The 26,683-nt window shown below is 33.3% G+C and overlaps 1 pseudogene; it reads left to right on the top strand.

Moving 5' to 3' along the window:
- LOC117797176 overlaps nt 1-26,683 on the top strand; it is a 153,831-nt pseudogene that overhangs the window by 89,206 nt on the left and 37,942 nt on the right.

Genomic DNA, 26,683 nt, shown 5'->3' with positions numbered 1-26,683 from the left:
AGTCTGGTTAACATCCATCACCATACATAGGTACAATTTTTTTCTTGTGATGGAAACTTTTACGATTTACTCTTTTAGCAATTTTCAAATATACAATATAGTATTATTAATTATATTTATCATGCCGTATATAATAACCCCATGACTTATTTATTTTACAGCTGGAAGTTTTTACCTTTTGAACCCCTTCACCCATTTTATTCTCATCCCCTGTCTCTGGCAACCACCAATTTGTTCTCGATATCTATGAGCCAGGTTTTAATTTTTTTAGATTCCACATGGAGAAATCACATAGTATTTATCTGTCTCTGATTTATTTCACTAAACATAATGCCCTCAAAGTCCAACCATGTTGTCACAAATGGCAAGAATGCATTCTTTTTATGGCTAAATCATATTCTATTATGTGTGTTTTACACACACACAGACACATACACACACAACTTTTTTTTTTCCCATTCATCCATCGGTGGACACTTAGATAGTTTCCTTGTCTTGGCTATTGTAAGTAATATCGCAGTTAACATGTGAGTGCATGTTAGTGTTTTGAGTTATTCAGGTAAACACAGAAGTGGAATTGCTGGATCATATTTCAATTTTTTATTTTTTATACTTATGTTTTAATCATTTTATTTGAATTCAATTAATTAACATATAATGTATCATTAGTTTCAAATGTAGAGTTCAGTTATCCATCAATTGCATATAACACTCAGTACTCCTTAGATCATGTGCCCTCCTTATGCCTATCATCCAGTTACCCCATCCCTTACCCACCTCTCCTCCAGCAATCCTCCGTTTGTTTCCTATAGTTCAGAGTCTCCTATGATTTGTCTCTCTCTCTGACTTCATCTTATTTTATTTTTCACTGCCTTTCCCTATGATCCTCTGTTTTGTTTCTTACATTCTACACAAGTGAAACCATATAATTGTCTTTCTCTGATTGATAGTTCCATTTTTAAAATTTTTGGAATCTCCATTCTATTTTTCATAGTGGTTGCATCAATTTATATTCCCACCAAAAGTACCCAAGTATTCTCTTTTCTCCACATTTTTGCCAACACTTGTTTCTTATTGTCTTTTTAAAAGCCATTTTAATGGGTGTTATCTGACATCCTGTTGTGGTTTTGATTTGCATTTCCCTGATGATTAGAGATTTTAAACATCTTTTCACATGTCTGTTGGCCATCTGCATGTTTTCTTTGGGAAAATGTCTGTTCAGATATTCTGAATCTGGAACATTTAATTAGATTATTTCTTCTTTTTGTATTGGATTTTTAATTGGATTATTTCTTTTTTAAATTGGATTATTTTTTTTCTGTTGAGCTGTATAGGTTTCTTTATATTTTTTGAATATTAACCCTCATAAGATATCTGACTTGCAAATATTTTCTCCCTTCATTAGATTGCCTTTTTTTTTTTTTTAAGATTTTACTTCTTTATTTGACAGAGAGAGAGAGACAGCCAGTGAGAGAGGGAAAGGAGCAGGGGGAGTGGGAGAGGAAGAATCAGGCTCCCAGTGGAGCAGGGAGCCTGATGTGGTGCTTGATCCCAGGTCCTGGGATCAGGTCCTGGGATCACGCCCTGGGCCGAAGGCAGACGCTTAATGACTGAGCCACCCAGGCACCCCCCATTAGATTGCCTTTTAATTGGATTGTTTCCTTTACTCTGCAGAAGCTTTTTACTTTGATGTAGTCTCACTTCTTTATTTTTGCCTTTGCTCTCTTTGCTTTTGGTGTCAGAAAATCACCAGCAAGGATTTGGCATTTGACACCAAGAGTGATGTCAAAGAGCTTATCACCTGTTTTCTTCTTGGAGTTTTATGGTTTCAGGTCTTATGTTCAAGTTTTTTTTTTATTTTAATGGTTTTTTTATTGTATTATGTTACTCACCATACAGTACATCCCTGGTTTCTGTTGTAAAGTTCGATGATTCATTAGTTGCGTATAACACCCAGTGCACCATGCAGTATGTGCCCTCCTTACTACCCATCACCAGCCTATCCCATTCCCCCACCCCCCTCACCTCTGAAGCCCTCAGTTTGTTTCTCATAGTCCATAGTCTCTCATGCTTCATTCCCCCTTTTGATTACCCTCCTTTCTTGTTTTTAATCCATTTTGAGTTAATTTTTATGTATAGTGTAAAATACAGTATAATCTTGGCGACTTAATTGTAAATTAATTGATCATGTTTGCATGGGTTTATTTCTGGGCTCTCTATTTTGTTCTATTGTTCTGTGTGTCTGTTTTTATGCCAATACCATACTCTTTTGGGTATTATAGCTTTGAAATCAGGGAGCATGATCCTCCTGCTGTCTTCATTGTCAACATTATTTGGCTATTCAGAGTGTTTCGTGGTTCCATACAAGTTTTCAGATGGTTTGTTCTACTTCTATGAAATATGTTGATGGTGTTTATAGGTATTGCATTGAATCTGTAGATTATTTTGGGTAACACGGACATTTTAATTGTTCTTTAATTCTTTCAGTCATGAGCATGGAATATCTTTCCATTTATTTTTGTCTTCCTCCATTTCTTTCAGTAATGTCTTATGTTTTCTAGCATATATGTCTTTTATCTGCTTAAATTTATTTCTAGACATTTTATTAATTTTGATGCAGTTGTAAATGTTGATTTTGTATCCTGTCATTTTATTTTATTTATTTTACTTTTTAAAAATATTTGTTTGAGAGAGAGAGAGAGAGAGAGAGAGAGAGAGAAAGGGACGGGGAGGGGCAGAAGGAGAGAAAATCTTAAGCAGGCTCCACACCCCAGCACAGAGCCCAATGTAGGGCTTAATTCCGTGACCCTGCAATCATGACCTGAGCTAAAATCAAGAGTCCTGTGTTTAACTGCACCACCCAGGCATCCCTGTATCCCGAAATTTAAATGAATTTATTTATTCTAACATTTTTTTAGTGAAATCTTATGGGTTTGGGATATATAATATCATATCTTTAGCAAAGAGCAACAGTTTTAGTTCTTCCTTTCCAGTTTTTTTTCTTGTCTAAATGTTCTGGCTAGGACTTCCAGTGCTACATTGAATAAAGTGACAAAAGCGCACATCCTTGCCTTCTCCTAATATTAGAGTATAATGTTAGCTGTGACATTGTCATATATAGCCATTATTATGTTGAGGTATGTCCCCTCTGTGCCCACTTTGCTTAGAAATTTTATCATAAATGGATGTTGAATTTTGTCCATGAGTTTTCTGTATCTATTGAGATGATCATATGATTATTTTCCTTCATTCTGTTAATGTGGTGTATCACATTGATTGATTTGGGGAAGTTGACCCATCCCTGCATCTCTGGAATAATATTCACTTGATGATGGTGTATGATCTTTTTAACGTATTATCCAATTTTATTTGCTATTCTCTTTATTGAATTATAATTAACATACACTGTTATATTAGTTTCAGGTATACAATAAAATGATTCAGCAATTCTATACATTACTTAATGCTCATCGTAAGTGTGCTTTTAATCCTCTTCACCTGTTTCACCCATCTCCTCAAACCTCCCCACCATCAACCACCATTCTGTTCTCTATAACTAAGACTCTGTTTTTTTTTTAAACAAAAAACCCCAACCAACAAACAAACAAAAAAAGAGTTTTTTTTTTTGCTTGTCTTCTTTTCTTCTTCCATTTGTTTTGTTTCTTAAATTCCACAGAAGAGTAAATCATGGTATTTATTTTTCTCTGTCAGACTTATTTCATTCAGCATTATATCCTCTAAGTCCATTCATGTTGTTACAAATGTCAAGATTTAATTCTTTTTTTATGGCTAAGTAAATATTATGTGTGTATATATGTGTGTGTAAATACATTTATATATATAAATACATATATATGTAAATACATTTATATATATATTTATATATATAAATATAGTATATATTTATGAAAGCAAATTTTGGAAGCAACCTAAGTGCCCATTGACAGATGAATGGGTCTCATTTCTTCATCCATTCATCTGTCAATGGACACTTAGTTTGCTTTCATAATTTGGTTATTGTAACTAATGCTGCAATAGACATAGAGGTGCATATATCTTTTCAAATTAGTATATTTTTCTTTGTGTAAATAGTCAATAGTAGAATTGTTGGGTCACATGGTAATTCTATTTTTAATCTTTTGGGGAACCTACATACTGTAGGTATGCACCAGCTTACATTCCCACCAATAATGTACAAGTGTTTCTTTTCTCCATATCCTTGCCAACACTTGTTACTTACTTTTTAATTTTAACAATTCTGACAGGTGTGAGGTGACATTTCATTGAGGGTTTAGTTTGCATTTCCTGTTGAACAGTGATGTTGAGGATCTTTGCATGTGTCTATTGGATATCTGTATGTCTTTGGAGAATTGTCTACTCATGTCTCTGTCCATATTTTAATTGGAGTATTTGGTTTTTTGGGTGGTAAGTTGTATAAGTTCTTTATATATTTTGGATATTAACCCCTTATCAGATACATCATTTGCAATTGTCTTCCCCCATTCAGTAGATTGTCTTTTTGTTTGTTGATGGTTTTCTTCACAATACAAAAGCTTTTTATTTTGATGCAGTCCTAATAGTTTAATTTTGCTTTTGTTTTCCTTGCCAAAGGAGACATATCTAGAAAAATATTTTTATGGCTGATGTCAGAGAATATTGCCTATGTGTTCTCCTAGGAATTTTATGGTTTCAGGTTAGCATTTAGATCTTTAATCCATTTTTAGTTTATTTTTGTATATGGTATAATAATGTGGTCCAGGTGCATTCTTCTGAATGTGTTTGCCAGTTTTCCCAGCACCATTTGTTGAAGAGACTGTCATTTCCCCATTGTATACTCTTGCCTCCTTTGTCATAGATTAATTACTTGGCCATATAATCTTGGGTTTATTTCTGGTCTCTCTATTCTGTTCCATTGATCTCTGTGTCTGGTTTTGTGTCAGTACCACACGTTTTCATTACTACAGCTTGGTTTTATCTGTTGAAATCTGGGATTGTGATACCTCCAGTTTTCTTCTTTTTCCTTTTTTTTCTTTCTTTCTTCCTTTTTTTTTTTACAAGATTGGTTATTCAGGGTCTTTTATTGTTCAATATAAATTTTAGTATTTGTTCTAATTCTACATAAAATGCAGTTGGTATTTTGATAGAGATTCCATTAAATATATAGATTGCTTTGAGTAAGTGTGGATATTTTAACAATATTTGTTTTCCCAATCATGAACATTGACTATCTTTTCATTTCTTTTTGTTGTTGTCAATTTCTTTCATTGATGTTTTAAGTTTTTGGAAAAATCTTTCATCTTCTTTTTTTTTTTTTTAAGATTTTATTCATTTATTTGACAGAGACAGAGACAGCCAGCGAGAGAGGGAACACAAGCAGGGGGAGTGGGAGAGGAAGAAGCAGGCTCACAGCAGAGGAGCCTGACGTTGGGCTCGATCCCTCAACACCGGGATCACGCCCTGAGCCGAAGGCAGACGCCTAACCTCTGTGCCACTCAGGCGCCCCAATCTTTCATCTTCTTGGTTGAGCTTCTTCCTAGGTATGATAACTTTATTGTTTTTGGTGTATATATAACTAAGATTTTTTTCTTAATTCCTCTTTCAGCTACTTTGTTATTCAGGAATAGAAATGCAACTGATTTCTGTATATTGATTTTGTATCCTGGGACTTTACTGAATTTATCAGTTCTAGTAGTTTTTTGGTGTCATCTTTAGGGTTTTCTATATACACTATCATGTCATTTGCAAATAGTGAAAGTTTTACTTCTCCCATACCAACTTGCATGCCTTTTATTTCATTTTTTTTTCATCTGGTTGCTGTGGCTAGGACTTCCAGTTCTGTGTTGAATAAAAGTGGTGAGAATGAACATCCTTGTCTTCATCCTGATCTCAGAGGAAAAACTCTCAGTTTCTCATCATTGAGTATGATGTTAGCTGTGGGTTTTTCATATATGACCTTTATTATGTTAATGTATGACTCCTTTAAACCTAGTTTGTTGAGAGTTTTTATCATGAATAGATGTTATACTTTGTCAAATGCTTTTTATACACCTACTGAAATTATCATATGATTTTTATTCTTTCTCTTGTTAGTGTGATTTATCACATTGATTGAGTTACAAATATTGAACCACACTTGTATCCCAGGGATAAATACCACTTGACCGTGGTGAATGATTTTTTAAATATATTATTGGGTTCAGTTTGTTAATATTTTGTTAAGGAAGTTTGCATCTATGTTAATCAGATATTGTTAGCCTATAGTTGTTGTCATTGTTGTTGTTGTTCTTCCTTTTTTTTTTTTTGGTAGTCTTTATCTGGTTTGTGATGAGGGTAGTGCTAGCACCTTAGAATGAATTTGGAAGCTTTCCTTTCTCGTCTATTTTTTTTTTTTAGTTTGAGAAAAATGGGTATTAAATCATCATTAAATGTTTGCTAGACTACACATATAAAGATACCTGGTCCTAGACTTTTGTTTGTTGGGAGTTTTTTGATTATTGATTCAATTTCTTTGCTACTACTTGATCTGTTCAAATTTTCTATTTCTTCTTGATTCAGTTTTGGGAAGTTATAAGTTTCTAGGGATTTATATATTTCTTCTAGGTTGTTCAGTTTGTTGGCATGTACCTTTTCATAATATTTTCTTATACTCTTGTACTTCTGTAATGTCAGGTGTCATCTCTTCTCTATTCTTTCTAATTTTATTTACTTGAGTTCTCTCTCTCTTTCATGAGTTTGGCTGTTTATCAATTTTGTTCTTTTCAAAGAACCAGCTTCTGATGTCATTGATCTGTTTATTGATTTTTAAATTTCTATATCATTTTTTTTTGCTCTAATACTTATTTCCTTCCTTCTACTGATATTAGAGTTTTGTTTGTTCTCCTTTTGCTAGCTCCTTTAATAGTAAGGTTAGGTCATTTATTTGAGATTTTTCTTGCTTCTTGAGGTAGGCCTTTATTGCTATAATTTTTTCTTTTAGAACAGCTTTTGCTGCATCCCAAAGATTTTGGACTGTTTCGTTTTCATTTTCATTTGCCTCCATGTTTTTTTTTTTTAATTTCTTCTTTGATTGCCTGGTTGACCTGTTCATTGCTTAGTATCATGTTATTGAACTTCTAGGTGTTTGTGGTCTTGGAAGGTATTTTCTTGTGGTTGATTTCTAGTTTCATATCATTGTGGTTGGAAAAGTTCTATGGTGTGATTTCAACTTTTAAAATTTGGTGACATTTTTTAACAGCTAACATGTGATCTATTCTGGAGAACATTCCATGTGCACTTGAAAATGATATGTATTCCATTATTTCAGGCTGGCATGTTCTGAATGTATCTGTTAAATCCATCTGGTCCAACGTGTCATTCAAAGCCTCTTAACTTTTTAATTTTCTGTTTTTATGATTTATCCCTCAATATAAGTGGAGTGTTCAATAGCTCTATTATTACTGTATTAGCATTAATTTCTTAAGACATTTTAATAGTTGTTTTATGTATTTGGGTGTCCCCATACTGGATGCATAAATACTTGGAATGTCTGTCTTCCTGGATTGTTCCTTTTATGCTTATGTAGCATTCCTTTCTGTCTCTTGTTACAGTCTTTGTTTTAAAGTCTATTTTGTAAAAAAAAAAAAAAAAGAAAAAGAAAGAAAGATCTATTTTGTCTGATACAAGTATTGTTACCCTAGCTCTTTTTACCTCCATTTGCATGATAAATGTTTACTCATCCCTTCACTACCAATCTGCATGTTTCTTTATGTCTGAAATGAGTCTCTTGTAGGTAGCATATAGATGGGTCTTGCTTTTTTATCCATTAAGTCACCCCATATCTTTTGATTGGAACATTTAGTCCAATACATTTAAAGTAATTATTGATAGGCATGTACTTATTGCTATTTTCTTATCTGTTTTATCTTATCCTTGTACCTCTCCTTTGTTCCTTTCTTCTCTTGATCTCTTCCCTTTTGGTTTGATGGCTTTCTTTAGTGATATGACTGGAATTCTGTCTCCTTATTTTTGCACCTCTATTGCAGGTTTTTTATTTTGGATTACACTTAGGTTTATATATAACATCTATGTATATAACAATCTATATTAGGTTAATGGTCACTTAAGTGAGCTCATTCTGAAAGCACTAAATTTACACCCACCCCATTTTATACATATGTTGTTACACTGTACATTCTATTTTGTTATCCCTTGACAGACTTTTTTTTTTAAGATTTATTTATTTATTTGACAGAGACAGAGACAGCCAGCGAGAGAGGGAACACAAGCAGGGGGAGTGGGAGAGGAAGAAGCAGGCTCACAGCAGAGGAGCCTGATGTGGGGCTTGATCCCAAAACGCCAGGATCATGCCCTGAGCCGAAGGCAGACGCTCAACCATTGTGCCTCCCAGGCGCCCCCCTTGACAGACTTTTTTTTTTTATTATATTATGTTAATCACCATACAGTACATCCCCAGATTCTGATGTAAAGTTTGATGCTTCATTAGTTGCGTATAACACCCAGTGCACCATGACAGACTTTTATAGGTAAAATTGATTTACTGCTTTTGTGTTTTAAGTTCCATAATGGTTTTGTTTGTTTGTTTGTTTGTTTAAAGATTTTATTTATTTATTTGACAGAGAGCAAGAGAGGGAACCCATGCAGGGGGAGTAGGAGAGGGAGAAGCAGGCTTCCTACTGAGCAAGGAGCCTAATGTGGGGCTTGATCCCAGAACCCTGGGATCATGACCTGAGCTGAAGGTAGACACTTAATGACTGAGACACCCAGGCATCCCACCATAATGGTTTTATAAGGAATTAACCTACTACTTTTATTATGTTTGTGTGTACCTGTGAGATTTTTTCCCTTTCCTAATATTTTTAGTCCTTATTGTGGCCTTTTCTTTCCACTCAGATAATTCTCTTTCACATTTCTCATAAGTCTGGTTTAGTAGGGATGTGTTCCTTTTACTTTTGTTCATCTGGAAAACTATCTCATTGTATTCTGAATGATAGCTTTGGCAGAAAGAATATTCTTGATTGCAGATATAGTCCTTTAACACGTTGAAAATATCACGCCACTCTCTTTTCTGCAAAATTTCTGCTAAAACTCAGTTGATAGCTTTATGGGGTTTCCCTTGTATGTATCTGTTTTCTTTCCTCTTGCTGCTTTAAAACTTCTCTCTTTGTCACTACTTTTGCCATCTTAATTATTATATGTTTCGGTATGGGCCTCCTTGTGTTGATTTTGTGGGGAGATCTTTTTGCCTCTGGATCTGGATTTCTGGATTCTCCCCCCTGCCCCCCCCCCCGATTAAAANCTGCCCCCCCCCCCCGATTAAAGAGGTTTTTAGCTATTATTTCTTCAAACAAATTTTCTTCCCTCTTTTCTCTGTCTCCTCCTTCTGGGATCCTATAATGTGAATGTTATTGTGCTTGATAATGTCACTACATTCCCTTAAACTATTTTCATTTTTAAAATTATTCCTTTTTCTTTTTTTTCTGTTGAACTTGGTTGCTTTCCTTTACTCTGTCATCAGAATGGTGATCCATTCTTCTGCTTCCTCTAATCTACTAGTTGTTCCCTCTAATATATTTTAATTTCAGTTACTGAGTTCTTCATTCTGTTTGGTTCTTTTTCTATCCTTTTTTTTTATTTTTGGTAATTAAGTTATGTAAGGTTTTTTTTAAAATATATTTTGGATATTAACCCCTTATCAGAAATATCACTGGGTGTAGTGCCCATAGTTTAAGTCTGCTTTTGTTTCCTTGCCAAAAGAGACATATCTTTAAAAAAAAATGCTTCTATGGCTGATGTCAAATAAATCACTGTCTATCTTTTCTTATAGGAGTTTTATTGGTTCATAGCTCACATTTAGGTCTCTAATCCATTTTTACTTCATTTTTATGTCTGGTATAAGAAAGAGGTAGCAGTCCAGTTTTCCCAGACCCATTTGTTGAAGAGACTGTNCCCATAGTTTAAGTCTGCTTTTGTTTCCTTGCCAAAAGAGACATATCTTTAAAAAAAAATGCTTCTATGGCTGATGTCAAATAAATCACTGTCTATCTTTTCTTATAGGAGTTTTATTGGTTCATAGCTCACATTTAGGTCTCTAATCCATTTTTACTTCATTTTTATGTCTGGTATAAGAAAGAGGTAGCAGTCCAGTTTTCCCAGACCCATTTGTTGAAGAGACTTTGTTTCATTGTATATTCTTGCACCATTTGTCATACATTAATTGACCATATAAGCGTGGGTCTATTTCTTGCCTCTCTATTCTATTCCGTTGATGTATGTGTCTATTTAAGTGCCAGTATCATACTGTTTTGATTAGTAGAGCTCTGTGCTCTATCTTGAAATCTGGGATTGTGATACCTCCAGCTTTGTACTTTCTCAACACTGTTTTGCTGTTCTGGGCCTTTTGTAGTTTCAATACAAATTTTAGGTTTACTTGTTCTAGTTCTATAAAAAAATGCTCTCAGTATTTTGCTAAGGATTGCATTAAATTTTTAGATTGCTTTGGATATTATGGTTTGTCAACCTTTTGTTGAGTATTTTGCATCTATGTTTATTAGGGATATTGTCCAGTAGTTTTCCTGTGATGTCCTTGCCTGGTTGTGGTATCAAGGTAATGCTGGCCTCTTAAGCAATATTGGATGTAGTTTTCCTCTTCTTTTTTTAAGAAGAGTTTGAGAAAGATTGGTGTTCGTTTTTTGTTGTTGTTGTTGTTTTAAGTGGTTGATAGAATTCACTGCTGAATCTGGTCCTGGACTTTTGTTTATGGGGAGATTTTCAAATACTGATTTATCTCTTTTCTAGTAATTCGTTTATTACTATTTCTTATTTATGATTCAGTCTTTATAAGTTGTATTTTCCTATGAAATTTTTTATTCTAGGTTTTCAAATTTGTGTGTATTTGTTCATAATAGTCTTACAATCCTTTATGTACATGTGATACAGGTTGTAATGTCTCATATCTGACTTATTTGAGTTCTTTCTCTATTAAATTTTTATGTCTGAAAATTGGATTTTTTTAAAATATTTTTAAGAGACATTTGGATTTTATTCTGGCAGCTACTTAACTTTTAAGACTCAATTTCATCTTAAAGCTTGAGTTTAAGTTTTGCTTGTTACTTTCGATTCATATTAACTATTGTTCAGGCTCTAATTTAGCCTTGTTACTTTAAAGTATAGCCCTTTTAGAATTTTATGCAATGTTCTATATAATGAGCCCTCTCCTTCTATCTAATGGGAACAAAAGTACTATTAGATGTATGTAAAGTCTTGGAATTTTTTAGTCTATTTCTCCACACATAGAAAGTATTAAGCCAGACATGCACATTCATCACTCATCCAAGGGCTAGACATTACTCTTATGCTGATTTGTGCTCTGCTATAAATTCTGGACACCTCAGCCTCTCTCAACTCCAATATCTTACTCTCTATTCAGTGAGACTCCAGTCTCTGGATTTCTACTCTCAACATTATAACCTGACTTGACTCTGAGAAAGTATTTGGAGGAATCCAGAGGCCTCACTTATATGATTCCCTTTAATGAAATACTGCTCAGCCACAAAAAGAACAAACTACTGATTCATGCAATAATTTGTAAGAATCTTAAGGGCATTATGCTAACTAAAGAAAGGTCAATCTGAAAATGTCACATACTATATGATTCTATTTACATAACATTATTGAAATAACAAAATTATTGGGACACCTGAGTGGCTCAGTTGGTTAAGGCTCTGACTCTTAGTTTTGGTTCAGGTCATGATCTCATGGTAGTGGGATCAAGACCATGTCAGGCTCCATGCTCAAAGTGAAGTCTGCTTAAGATTCTTTCCCTCTCCCACTCCCTCCCCCTCTGTCCTCCCTTCCACTTGTATGCCTGTGCTCTCTCTCTAAAATAAATAAATAAATAAATAAAATATTTAGAAAAATAAAATTAGAGAGTTGTAAGAAAGATTGATAGTTTATAGTGGTTATGAATGGTCGTGGGGCAATTGGGTGGGTATAATAATAGAGAAGTTTTAGGGATCTTTTTGGTAATGAAATAGATATGTATCTGAAGTGATTATCATTACATATATAAACATACAAAGATGTGATAAACAGATAAAATCGCATAGAACAATATACTCACATTGTACCAATGTCATTTTTCTGGTTTTTTATTGCACTATAGGTATGTGAGCTCTGTTCATTGGGGAAAATTAGATAAAAAGTATATGGGACCTCCCTACTATTTTTGCTACTCTCTGTGAATCTATAATTATTTCAAAATTAAAAGAAAAAATCCCTCTTTCCACAAAGAAAACTGCAGCAACAGATTGCTTCGTTGGTAAATCCTGCCAAACACGAAAAGAAGAAATAATAATATTGTAACAATCCTTCTTTGAAAAATAGAGGAAGAGGGGAACTTTATGACTAATATATGAAGAAAGTATAACCTTGGTACCCAAGTTATAAGATTAAAAAAGAATGATAATGGCAGACAAATAACCTTCATTATCTATATCTGTATCTATCTCTATATCTTTGTGCAATAAGCAAATCAATTTCAGATATATATAAGGCATGTGTGTGTGTATATATATATATATATATATATATATATATAAAATAAAGCCATGATCAAGTGTGGTTAATCACAGTAATGAGTGACTAGTCTAACATCCTAAAATCAAATGATATAATTTACCTCACTAAAATGGTGAAGAGGAAAGCTATATTGCCACCTCAATAGACAAAGAATCAATATTTGACAAAATTTAGCACCCATTATTAATAGAAATTTTCTTAAAAAATATGGAAAATAATTTTCATAATCTAATAAAAGGTACTAAAATCCCACAGCTAACAGTATACTTGATTCAGATCTGTTGATCGATTTCTCACAATATTGGTACTAAAGAAGGATGTCTGCTTTCACATTTTCTATTAAATACTATCCTTCAGGTCCTAGTCAGTGCAATAGTGCAATAAAGCAAGCAAAAGGCACATAATAAAATAAAAGGAATACATTTGAAAAGGAAACACATAACACCATTTTTATTCACAGAAACATGATATATATATACACACACATAACATTTAAAGAAAGGTTATATATATATATAGATAGATGCATAAGGATTTTTAAAAATCTTATTTATAAATGAACATAATGATTTAAAAATACATATTCAATATAAATGTCAAATTTATATTCTTACAATAGTAATAAACAAATGAAGAATAAAATTGCAATACTATATTTTAAGAATTACATATAAAGCATGTGGGGATAAGTTTGACCATAGATATGCAAGATACCTACATTAAAATATAAAAAATATTGCAAATAGAAATTAAAGACTTAAATACATAGGGAGAAACCCATGTTCATAGTTTGGGGTGGTCAATAATGTTTACAGTATTAATTATCTCTAAAAGGATATAGATTTAACATAATTATCACAATTAAAATACCAGCAAGAGACTTTCAGGGAAGATGGCAGAGTAGGAGGACCCTAAACTCACCTTATCGCATGGATACAACAAGATAACAGTTGTAAATAACTCAGTGTAAATAAACCAAAAAATAACCCAAAGACTGGCAGAACAGGTTCTCCACAGCTAAATGTGGAGAAGACACGACATCATAGAGGATAAGAAAGATGTAGATGCAGTCTGAAGCTAAACAGACCTCCGGACTATGCACTGGAAGGAGGGACTGTGAAGGTGCAAAGAGGGGAAAGAAACTGACCCTCATCCCAGGCACCCCAGGCACAGGAAATCCACACAGAAAAGTTGAATCCCTATAACATTTGGCTTTGAAAACCAGATGGGCCCAACAATCAGTGGGCATAGCACCTGAAATTAAAAAAAAATTAGTGGTTTCAGCTCTGGAAGAGCCAGGAGGGTGGAGTCCCTGCCCTTAAAGAGACAGCACAACAAGCAGCCTCAATGAGATGCAGCATAGAAGTTTGAAAAATGCCTAGTGTATACTGGAAAGAGAGTTGTTCTAATCTCAGAGCTTGGGCTAGAGGGGCAGGGATCCTTTGGAGACTTCTCCAAGAACAAAAGAGCTGGGGGGCACTGTTTCCCTCCTCTGCTCCCCAGCCTAGAATCCAAGAGTATTACTAAGAAAGCCAGCAAACTGTGAGAAAAGAGAACAAGAGAAGAAAGGAAAAAGGAACTACCAAAAAACCACAAAAAAGTAACAAAATGGCAAAAGGACATATCTATCAATAACTATGTTGAATGTAAATAGACTAAACACACCAATCAAGACACTGGGTGATAGGATAAAAAAAAAAAAAGCAAGACCCATCTATATGCTGCCTACAAAAGGCTCAATTCAGACCTAAAGAAACATGCAGATTGAATGTGAAGGGATGGAAAAGCATTTATCACGCAAATGAAAGTGAAAGGAAACCTGGGATAGCAATACTTAGACGAAATAGACTTTAAAACAAGACAGAAATAAGAGGTGAAGAAGGACACTATATAATCATAAAGCAGACAATCAAACATGATATAACAATTGTAAATATGCACCCAATATGGGAACACCCAAATACATAAAGCAGCAAATAATAAACATGAAGGAAGTAACCAATAGTAATATGATAATAGTAGGGGACTTGAACATCCCACATACATCAAGGGTTAGATCATAAAACCAGAAAATTAAAATGGTAAGAGGTTCAGAATGACACATCAGACCATATCAATCTAACAGAATTTCATCCTAAAACAAAGGAATACACATTTTCAAGTGCACATGGAATGTTCTCCAGAATAGATCATATGTTAGGTCATAAAACAAGTCTCAACAATTTCAAAAAAATGGAAGTTATACCATGCATCTTTTCTGACCACAATGTTCTGAAACTAGAAATCAACCACAAGAAAAAATCTGGCAAGACCATAAATACATGGACGTTCAATAACATTCCACTAAACAATAAATGGATCAACCAATAAATCAAAGAAGAAATAAGAAAAAGGCAAATGAAAATGAAAACATAACATTTAAAGAAAGGTTAATATATATTCTTCTCAAGTAATTCCAAAAAAATAGAAGGAAAGCTTCAACGTTCACTCATGAGGCCAACATTACCCTGATACCCAAACCAGATAAACACACTACAAAAACAAACAAACAAACAAAATTATAGGCCAATATTTCTGATGATAGATGCAAAAAATCCTCAACTAAATACTAGCACACTGAATCCAACAACATTAAAAAAAAAATCATCCACCACAATCAGGTGGGATTTATTCCTGGATTATAAGGTCCGTACAATATTTGCAATTCAATCATGATATAGCATATCAATAAAAGAAAGGATAAAAAACATATAATCATTTCAATGGATACAGAAAGAGAATTTGACAAAGTACAATGTCTAGTCATGAAAATAATCCTCAGCAAAGTAGGTTCAGAGGGAACATACCTTAACATAATAAAGACCATGTATGAAAAACCCACAGCTAACATTATAGTCAATGAGGAAAAACGGAGAGGATTTCTTCTAAGATTAGAATGAAGACGGGATGTCTGCTCACATTAGTTTTATTAATAAGTCCTAGCCACAGAAATCAGGCAAGAAAAATAAATGGATCACCCCCAAATTGATAAGGAAGAAGTTAAACTTTCACTATTTACAGATGACATGATACGTATATTGAAAACCCAAAAGACTCCACCCCAAAGCTACTGGTAAATGAATTCAGCAACACCACAGGATACAAATCAATGTACATAAATCCATTGCATTTCTACACACTAACAATAAAGAAGCAGAGAAATTAAGAAAACAATCCCATATACAATTGCATCAAAAATAAAATAATTAGGAATAAACAACTGACAAGGTGAAAAACCTGTACTCTGAAAAGTATAAAACACTGGTGAAAGAAATTGAAGATCACACAAACGAATGGAAAGATATGCCATGCTCATGGTTTAGAATAACAGATATTGTTAAAACGTCCATACTACTCAAAACACCTGCAGGTTTATTGCACTTGCTATCAAACACCAAACATTTCCATAGAACTGTGACAAGTAATCCTGAAATTTGTATGGAACCATGGAAGACTCCTAAAAACCAAAGCAATCTTGAAAAAGAATAACAAAACTGGAGGTATCACAATCCCAGATATCAAGATATACTACAAAGATTTAGTAATCAAAACAATATGGTACTGAAACAAAAACAGACACATAAATCAATAGAACAGAATAGAAAACACACATAAACAAACAATTATATGGTTAATTAATCTTCAACAAAGCAGGAAAGAATATCCAATAGGAAAAAGACTGCTTCTTCGAAAATGATGTTGGGAAAACTAGAGAGCTACATGAAAAAGAATGAAACAGGACCACTTCCTTATACCATATACAAAAATAAACTCAAAATTGATTAAAGACCTAAATGGGAGACCTGAAACCATAAAAATCCTAGAAGAGAGCACAAGCAGTAATTTCTCGAACATTGGCCATAGCAACAGTTTTTTTTAAATGATTTTTTATTATATTATGTTAGCCACCATACAGTACATCCCCAGTTTCCGATGTAAAGTTCGATGATTCATTAGTTGCGTATAGCAACGTTTTTCTATATCTTTCTCCCAAGGCTTGGGAAACAAAAGCAAAAAAGTAAACTATTGGGATGAGATAAAAATTAAAAGATTTGCACAGCAAATGATAAAATAGACAAAACTAAAAGACAACATACTGAATAAGAGAATTTATGTACAATGACATATCCAGTAAAGTGTTAGTATCCAAAATATATAAAGAATCCATATAATTTAGCACCAACCCCCCCCCAATAACCCAATTTAAAAATGGGCAGAAGACTTCAACAGGCATTTTTCTAAAGAAGATGTACAGATGGCCAACAGATATATGAAAAGTTGCTCAACATCACTGATCATCAGGAAAATGCAAATCAGAACTACAATCAGATGTCATTTCATACCAGTCATAATATGTAACTCAAAAACACAAGAATCAACAAGTGTTGGTGAATATTTGGAGAGGAAGGAACGCTCTTGCACTGTTGGTGGGAATGTACACTGGTGCAGCCACTGTGGAAAACAGCATGGAGTTTCCTCAAGAAGTTAAAAATAGAATTACCATATGATCTAGTAATTCCACTATTGGATATTTATCTAAAGAATATGAAAACACTAATTCAAAAAGATATATGCACCTTATGTTTATTGCAGCATTATTTACAATAGCCAAATTATGGAAGTAGACCAAATGTCTATCAACTAATGAATGGATAAAGAAGTTGTGGTGTATATATATGCAATGGAATACTACTCAGTCATCAAAATAATAAAATCTTGTCATTTGAAACAACAGGAATGAATCTAGAGAGTATAATGCTAAGGGAAATAAGTCAGTCAGAGAAAGATAAGTACCATATTATTTCACTCATAGTGGAATTTAAGAAACAAATCAAAGAAAAAGACAAAAAACCAGACTCAACTCTAGAGAACAAACTGACAGTTACCAGAGGTGAGGGACAATGGGGAGATGGGTGAAATAGGTGAAGGGGATTAAGAGTACTTTTATCATGATGATGACTGACTGGTGTTGAGAATTTTTGAATAACTATATTGTATACTTAAAATTTATGTAACACTCTATGTTAACCCTGTGGGATTTAAAATTAAAAAAAAAATACCAGAAAGATTTTTTGACAGAAATTGACAAGATAGTTCTAAAATTTCCGTGACAATATGAAGGATCTAGAATAGTAAAACCATTTTGAAAAAAAATAAAAACAAATTTGAATTACACATACTACTTGTCAAAACTTGCTATAAAGCTGCAATGGTCAATTTAGGTATGATTTTGGAATAAGAATAGAAAAATAGAGCAGCTAAAATATATTGAGTCCAGAAATAGACCTCATATATCATAAGAAAATAATTAAAAAATAAAATAGTGTAGCTTTTTCATATTCTAAGATTATGTTACTAAACATGTCAGGATAATAAAATTAAGAGAATTTCATTCTTGTTTTACACGAAATACTAAATACTGGTTTGGTTTTTTCCAACAAGATAAAAAGCACAAGTGTTTAACCATATTATTTTGAAAAGCTACCTGAAAAGATTATTTAAAAATATAAAAACAGAATTCTTACAATTTCTCTGTATGAAGAATCTGTGAAGAATGAACGAAGAGAAACAATGAAGAATCTAAAGGCCAAATTTTCAGATATTTCTGACAAATTGAGGGCAAATAGAACAAAATTTAAGCACAATAAAGTAGGCAATTTCAGAAATTCTCTTTCTTTTAAGAATGATGGTATCATGTTAAGTAAATAGAAGACCTACTGTTAGAATCTCATCACCCATTTTAGAAGAATCAATAAAGTTACTGTAGGTGACAAAAACAGAGGTTTAGACAATGAAAATGTCTTCATTTGAAATGAATTCACTGCTGCAGAAATTGAGCTGAATTTCACTGTTCCAAGAAAGTTCCAAATAATCTCAGTTCACCAAGATCAAATATAAACACATAAAACAAAATATAAACTATATATTATAATTCATTAAACACATGACAATTTTTGTGATTTGAAGTAAGTCTTGAAGTTACAGTTCAAAATGTCTCATGACATGCCAGCCAAGATACAGTCACGCCACAGACATTTGTTTTCTAATGGTAAAGATAACATCTTATTACATGACCAGGCAGAAAAGCAAGACAATTTACCTATGAAGGAAATAAAGACAAGATTTTAGTCTATACTACAGAATATCAGAAGATAATGAGTCAAGTTGTGATGTAACTATTTAATACATAAAAATTCTCATTTTTATATCATTGCAAAGACAATAATCTTCAGATGTATGACCATCAATTCTGTGGTGTTAGTGGATGTTGTAGGTCAATATAGCATCACAAACAGGCAGTGTTTTCCTGGTTTCAACTTGGTCCTGCAAGAGAAAATTTTAGTCTACAGTAGGTAATTTTAAGCAGAGATAAAAGAAATATTATGGGAAATTCCCAGGAAAGTTGCTTTAGGGAGCCAATTCAACTTGCTTCTTTTCTTTCTTTTTGCCTGCAAACTTTTCATTTGAAGACTGGATCATCCAAATCTTGGATGGTATAGTGATCTTTAGAACTGAAGTCAGGCCTTTGGTTATAGAGCAGAAAGATAATTACCCAGAAGAGTTTTCCTTGAACTACATCCTTCTAGTTTCCCTTTATGTAAGAGAGAATTAAACTAACTTTAATTCATTATGCATTTTTAACTATATATAGACAAATCTGCTAACTGGTAAAACTGGGTATAATAAATAAGGAAACAAACTTTTGTCCAGGTACTTGGTTACGAACTTCAAAGAAAGATTTTCACAATTTAGCTATGCTAATTATTGCTAATTGGAAGATCATAGAGTCCTGGATTTTCACTGATTACAGCACTGATGCTTAATTACTAGAGTGCTATTCTCTAAACCCTTGTCTCATAGAACACTGATCCAAGCATCTAATTCTTTACATGAATTTTTGTGTGCTTTGTTTATTCTAGGTAGTAGTAATTTCTGGGTAATCAGAACATTTAAAATTAAATGTTAAAGTACCATCCATAAACATGGAAGATGCTGCCAAAGAAATTTGCCCTGCAATTTAAAAGGTTTCCTTCCAACTATGAGGAAATGAGTCATATTAGCTAAGAGCAAACTTTTTGACTTAGAGCAGTCAGAGGAATATGCCCCTCAAATAGGAGTGTAACAGGTTAGAAACACTGCTTTCTGCTTTTAGTAATTCATTTAAAGGTGGTTCTGTTTTCCTGGTTATAAGTTTCTTTTTTTAAATAAAGGTTTTATTTATTTGAGAGAGAGCAAGAGTGGAGGTAGGGGTAAAGGGAGAGGGACAAGTAGACTCCCTGCTGAGCAGGGAACCTGACTCGATCCCAGGACCCTGAGATCAGGACCCAAACCAAAGTCAGATGCTTAACTGACTGAGCCACCCAGGTGCCCCCTGATTATAAGTTTCTTACTGGGGAGTTGTTCACGACCAAAAATTGCTGAGCAATTAATTTTTCACTGAAGTCTTTTTCAAAATACTATGTTATGCTGGAATCATTTGGGGGAAGCAAATTGAAAAATTGATGTATACTATAATGATTTAAGGAGCACGAACTAGTATTTTCAATATTGAAATATTGAAATACACTATTCTTTGTAAAAATGCTCAACTCAGGGAAAGTCTGTTTGACATAATTGGGTAAAGACTGATTGAATGATAAAAACCAATTCTAAGTAATGGAGAATAAGTTAATGGATATTAAAGTTGATAATCTTCTCTATGTTTAACCCACATTTAATGTAGAATTAAATATATGAAATCAGAATTGTATTCATGGAATTAATGAAAGATTTTAAAGCCATAGAAACATTATACTTTAATGTGTTTTAAAAATACAACTGAAAGCTTTATTTTAGCTGGTGTAAGATCAAGATTGAAAAGAATGATGAAAATAAAGAGTCACATGGCATTTATTTAAAACTATGGGGTTTCCATTCTTTAAATAAGAAAGAAAATATTTTGAACTTAAATATGTATTTAGAAAACAAGTAACTTCTCCATAAATGCCAAAATATATGATTTGTATATAGTTAGCATATATTTACTGTATCTTCTCACATTTCACAAAGGATATGAATATGTAATATACCCAAAACACATTGCTGCTAAAAAAATACACTTGTTTTAAAAATCTTTGGATTATGTTTTCATAGAGATACTTCAAGGAACAAATAAAAACCAAAACTTACAGAAATATATCTCTAATGGATTTTTTTTTGCCAAAAGGGACAGGGTTTAAAATAATAGCATTATCAAATTTTTAGTAGTAGTATGGACATTTTAACAATATTCCATGAGCATGGAATATATTTCCATTTGTTTGTGTAATCTTCAATTTCTTTCATCAATATTTACAGTTTTCAGTGTACAGGTTTCTCATCTCCTCGGTTAAATTTATTCCTAGGCATTTTATTCTTTTTGGTGCAATTGCATATGGGATTGTTTTCTTAATTTCTCTTTCAGCTACTTTATCATTAGTATATAGAAATGCAACTGATATCTGTGTATTGATTTTATAACCTGCAATTTTACTGAATTCATTTAATAGCGTTTTGGTGAAGTCATTAGGGTTTTCTATATATACTATCATGTCATCTGCAAATTGTGAAAGTTTTACTTCTTTCTTACCAATTTCAATGCCTTCTATTTCTTTTTGTTGTCTGATTACTGTGGCTAGGACTTCCAGTACTATGTTGAATAAAGGAGGAAGAGTGCACATCCTTGTCTTGTTCCTGATTTAGGAGAAAAAACTTTAAGTTCTTCTTCAATTTTGTCAAGTGATTTTCTGCATGTATTGAAATGATCACATGGTGTATATCCTTTCTTAATGTAATGTATCACACTGATTAATTTATGGATATAGAACCATCCTTGCATCCCTAAAATAAATTCCACTTGATTGTGGTGAATGAGTCTTTTAATGTATTGTTGAATTTAATTTACTAATATTTGATTGAGGAATTTTTATATTCATCAGGGATTAGCCTTTTTTGGCAGTATGTTTGTCTGGTTTTATTATTAGGGTCATACTGGATTTGTAGAAAGACTTTGGAAGCTTTCTGTTCTCTCTCTCTTCTCTTCTCTTTTCTCTCTCTCTCTCTCTCTCTTTTATAGTTTGAGGAGAATAGGTATTTTTCTTTAAATGTTTCTTTGGGGCGCCTGGGTGGCTCAGTTGCTAAGCATCTGCCTTCGGCTCAGGGCATGATCCCAGAGTTCTGGGATCAAGCCCTGTGTCAGGCCCCTCCGTGGGAAGCCGGCTTCTTCCTCTCCTACTCCCCTTGCTTGTCTTCCGTCTTTCACTGGCTGTCTCTCTCTCTCAAATAAATAAATAAAATCTTTGAAAAAAAATGTTTCTTTAAATGTTTGGTAGATTTCACCTTTCAATCTATCTGGTACTGGATTTTTGTTTGTTAGGAGTTTTTTTTTATTACTAATTTAATTTTGTTAATAGTAATTGGTCTGTTCATATTTTCTATTATACATATATTTTACAACTATTGTTTTCTGTCTTTAAACATAATTTTCCAACTTGCTGTTAAGGATTTTTCAAATACACAGAGAATTGAAAAATTTTACAGTGATTCCCCATACAATCATTGTCTGGGTTCTACTGTCAACATTTTACTAAAATTGATTTGTCACTTTTTTTGTTTACTGTCAATCCCTTTATCCATGTATCAGTCCATATTACTGTTATGATAAATATCAAAGTATGTTGCAAACATCAGTAAACTTTACCATAATTATTTTAGCATGTATATCATAGAGTATGATATTTGCATTTATCATTTTTCTTTTAAGGTAAAATTTACATACAGTAACATGCACAAATATTGTGTGCTATTTGATGAGTTTTGGCAAATTCATATAGTAATCCAAACCTCTATGAAGACTTAAAACATTATTATCACCCCAAAATTTTCTCATGCCCCTTTCCAATCACTGCCCCTATCATTAAGAAACAATTACTTTTCTCCCTTTTGTAAATTATAGATTCACTGTACTGTTTTGTGAAATTTGAATGAGAGGAATCAGATAATATGGATATAAGGGTTATTCACTCAGCATAATATTCTTGATCATATTTTGTAGGTATATTTTTTTATGTCTCTTGGACAATCATCTAGGATTAAAATGTCTGTTCCACAGAGTAAGTACACATTTAGCTCTATAACAAACTGTCAGATATTTTTCCATCATACTTGTATCTTTTTACTACCAACAATTTTGATAGTATTATTACTCTATTTCCTTTCCAACATTTGGTATTGGCCATCCTTTAAAATTTTGGCAATAAGTCTTTTTTTCTGATTAAGTCTTCCAAATTCGTTCTTCATCAAAATTTCTCTATTTTGAGCTCTTTGCATTTCCTTGTTAATATTAGAATCAGCTTTGCATTATCTACAAGAAAAAATACTTCTGTGATTATAGCTGAGNTTGCATTTCCTTGTTAATATTAGAATCAGCTTTGCATTATCTACAAGAAAAAATACTTCTGTGATTATAGCTAAGATTTTTTTTAAAAGATTTTATTTACTTATTTGACAGAGAGACAGCCAGCGAGAGAGGGAACACAAGCAGGGGGAGTGGGAGAGGAAGAAGCAGGCTCATAGCAGAGGAGCCTGATGTGAGGCTTGATCCCATAACGCCGGGATCACGCCCTGAGCGGAAGGCAGGCGCTCNAGCGGAAGGCAGACGCTTAACCGCTGTGCCACCCAGGCGCCCCTGAGATTGTTTTGAACCTATAGATTAATTTGGGAAGAATTAAATTCTTCAAATTTTAGTTTTCCAAATCATGAGCATGGTATATCACTCAATTAAGTCTTTTAGTCATTTCTTATCATAATTTGAGGTTTTCTATGTGCAAATCCTACACTTTTTGCTTGCTTAAAATATGTGCAATTACATTACTTTTTATGATGACTAATGCAAATGCATTTTTAAAAATTTATTTTCAGACTGCTCAAATAATTTAAAAATTCTTATTGAATTTTTTTCCTTTTTGAGTTCTGGAATTTTTATGTGTATTCTAGATGTGAGTCCTTTAATAAATTATGAATTTGCAAATAAATTCTCCCAATGCATAACTTATTTTCTTCTCTCAACAGTGTACCTCAAGAGGCTGAGTTCTTTATTTTGATAAAGTCAAATATATCAATGTGTTCTTTTCTGGGTTATGATTTAGTGTCCTAACCAAGAAATATTTGATAAACTCAAGGTCATAAAGACCTTTCCTTATGTTTTCTTCAAAATGTTTATATTCATATTTTTCATTTTTAGGATTATGATATGTTGTAATTAATGTTTTTGTATATTATAAGGGTCAAAGCCTCTTTTTTACTCTGTGCATCCAGTTATTTTCAATCATTTGTTGAAAAGACTATCTTTTCACCTTGAATTTCTTGGTCACTTTTGTTGAACATATAGGTGCACTATTCTAATACTTGTACCACACTGTTTTGATTATTCTATCTTTATAGTGACTTTTGATTCTTTTTCAAATTTGGTTTGACCATTCTTGGCTCTTCGAATTTCTGATACATTTTTAATTTATACTAAAATGCCTGCAAAAGTTTTGATTGTGATTCTTTTGGAGAGATCAAATTAAAAGAGTTAAGGGGTGCTTGGTGGCTCAGTTGGATAAGCCTGGACTCAATTTCAGCTCATATCATGAACTCAGGGTCAGGAAATGGAGTCCCATGTTGGGTCCTGTGATGAATGGGGAGTCTGCTTGAGATTCTGTCTTTCACATTTCCCCTGCCCCTCCCCCTGTGTGCTCTCTCTAAAATAAGTTTTAAAAATCTTAAAAAAAGAAATAGTTAACATCTTAAGAATAATAAATTTATCAGTCATAAACATGGTATACCTCTGTATTTACCTAGGCCGTCTTTAGCCTTTTATAGAAATGTGTTGCAGTTTTCTGTGTGCATGTCCTGTGCATGTCATATGTGTTTTCTTTCTTTTCAGTTTCTATTACTCATACTTATTATCTCACCTCGTTGCACTGTTTAGGACCTCCAATACTAAGTTAATTAAAAGAAATGATAGTGGTTATTCTAGCCCTGATTTTTATCTTAGTGGGAAATAATTCAATATTTCACTCTTAAATATAATATTAGTTATAAGTATTCCATAGATTCCTTTTATCACATTGGAAAAGTTCTCTTCTGTTACTAGTTTGTTGAGTTTTTTAAAATCCAGATTCAATGGTAAACGTTGTTAAATGTTATTTTTTACATGTATTAAAGTACCCATATAAGACTGCCAAATGTTAACCTAGTCCTGGATGCCTAGTCTATGAGCCGAACTGGTTGTAAAAATTCACAAAAATCACACCCTATCATTTTCCCAATCAATGGCTTTGGGGAAATATTTTTCTTGGCCAGTCCCCTGTGCTCTCCTCTCTTCTAGCCTCTCTCCACAACCAGGGCTCCCTTCCCTCCATAGTACCCACAATCCATTTCTCCCACAAACTACATCTCTGTGTCCCTTACCTTCCATGTTGTAGCCGCCTTTCTCCTTCTAGTTGGGCGGTTTCTTCTTTTAGTCCCTAGGTTGATTTCTTGGGTATTCAGAATGATTTGATATTTATCTAGCTGTGCTTGAGGGGCAAAACAAACCTATAGTCCTCCTACTCCTCCACTACTTCAGCTCCTCTCCCAGCTTTATTTATTTATTTTTTTTGGGTATGATTGCTATGGCTAAAGCCTCTAGTATTATGTTGAAAAAAAAAGCAACTGTGGACATTCTGACATTTCCAGTTTTTCACTATTGAGTATGATGCTAGCTGTGGGTTTTTTTATATATGGCCTTTATAATTTTAGGTACATTCCCTCTAAACTCACTTTGTTGAGGGTTTTTATCATGAAGGGTGTTCAGTTTTGTCAAATTCTTTTCTGAATCTATGACTTGACCGTATAGTTTTGTTCTTCATTTTGTTAATGTTGAGCCAGAAAGATTATTAAACAGACACATAGCAAAGAGAGAAGCCAACTTTAGTAGATTCAATTTAAATCATACAGTTTTATTGAGCAGGTGTTATGTGTGCCCAAAGTTGGGAAATCAAAGGATAAGACTAGAGATCAGGAGAAATTTCACATGTTATCATATGATAAGGAAATGATGAATGAAGATCCCTATAAAAATTTTTTCATTTAGGAGCATGTGTAATCTGAAGGATAATCCAATGACCTGACTGTTGAATTGATAGTTGAAAATCAATCATATAAAAGATGTTTGAGAAGCTGTCAAGACCAAATAAAAAAATTCTAATTAATGTGCTTCTAAAATAAATTGTTGCACATCCCGATGAATAACAAGTTCTGCAGAAATAGCTTTATTGGGAAACTCATTTCTGCACAAATGTTTTATAGGAAAAGAATACCTTAATTAAATGTGTGTGGTAATTTTGCATATTTATGAAAATTGCTTGTATATATTGTTTTATATAGCAGGTAAAGGAGAAAAAATGTGAATGCTTTCTTTTTCCTTTCTTTTTTTTAAATTTTTTTTAAGATTTTTTATTTATTTATTTGACAGAAAGAGAGACAGCCAGTGAGAGAGGGAACACAAGCAGGGGGAGTGGGACAGGGAGAAGCAGGCTCATAGCGGAGGAGCCTGACGTGGGGCTCGATCCCATAACGCCGGGATCACGCCCTGAGCCGAAGGCAGACGCTGAACCGCTGAGCCACCCAGGCGCCCCTCTTTTTTTCTTTTTAATAATAATTTTTAATTATGTTACGTTAGTCACCATACAGTACATCCTTAGTCTTTGATGTGATGTTCCATGATTCATTATTTGTGTATAACACCCAGTACTCCATGCAATATGTGCCCTCCTTAATATCCATCACNCCATCACTGGCCTAGCCCAATCCCCCACCCCTCTCCCCTCTGAAGCCCTCAGTTTGTTTCCCAGAGTCCATAGTCTCTTGTGGTTCATTCCCCCTCTGTCTACTCCCCCTTCATTCTCCCCTTCCTTCTCCTACCGATCTCCATGCTATTTCTTATGTTCCAAAAATGAGTGAAAACATATGATAATTGTCTTTCTCTGCCTGACTTATTTCACTTAGCATAATCTCCTCCAGT

This window comes from Ailuropoda melanoleuca, chromosome 19, assembly GCF_002007445.2.
Source record: "Ailuropoda melanoleuca isolate Jingjing chromosome 19, ASM200744v2, whole genome shotgun sequence".
NCBI lineage: Eukaryota > Metazoa > Chordata > Mammalia > Carnivora > Ursidae > Ailuropoda > Ailuropoda melanoleuca.
This window is presented reverse-complemented; position numbering and strand designations above follow the sequence as displayed.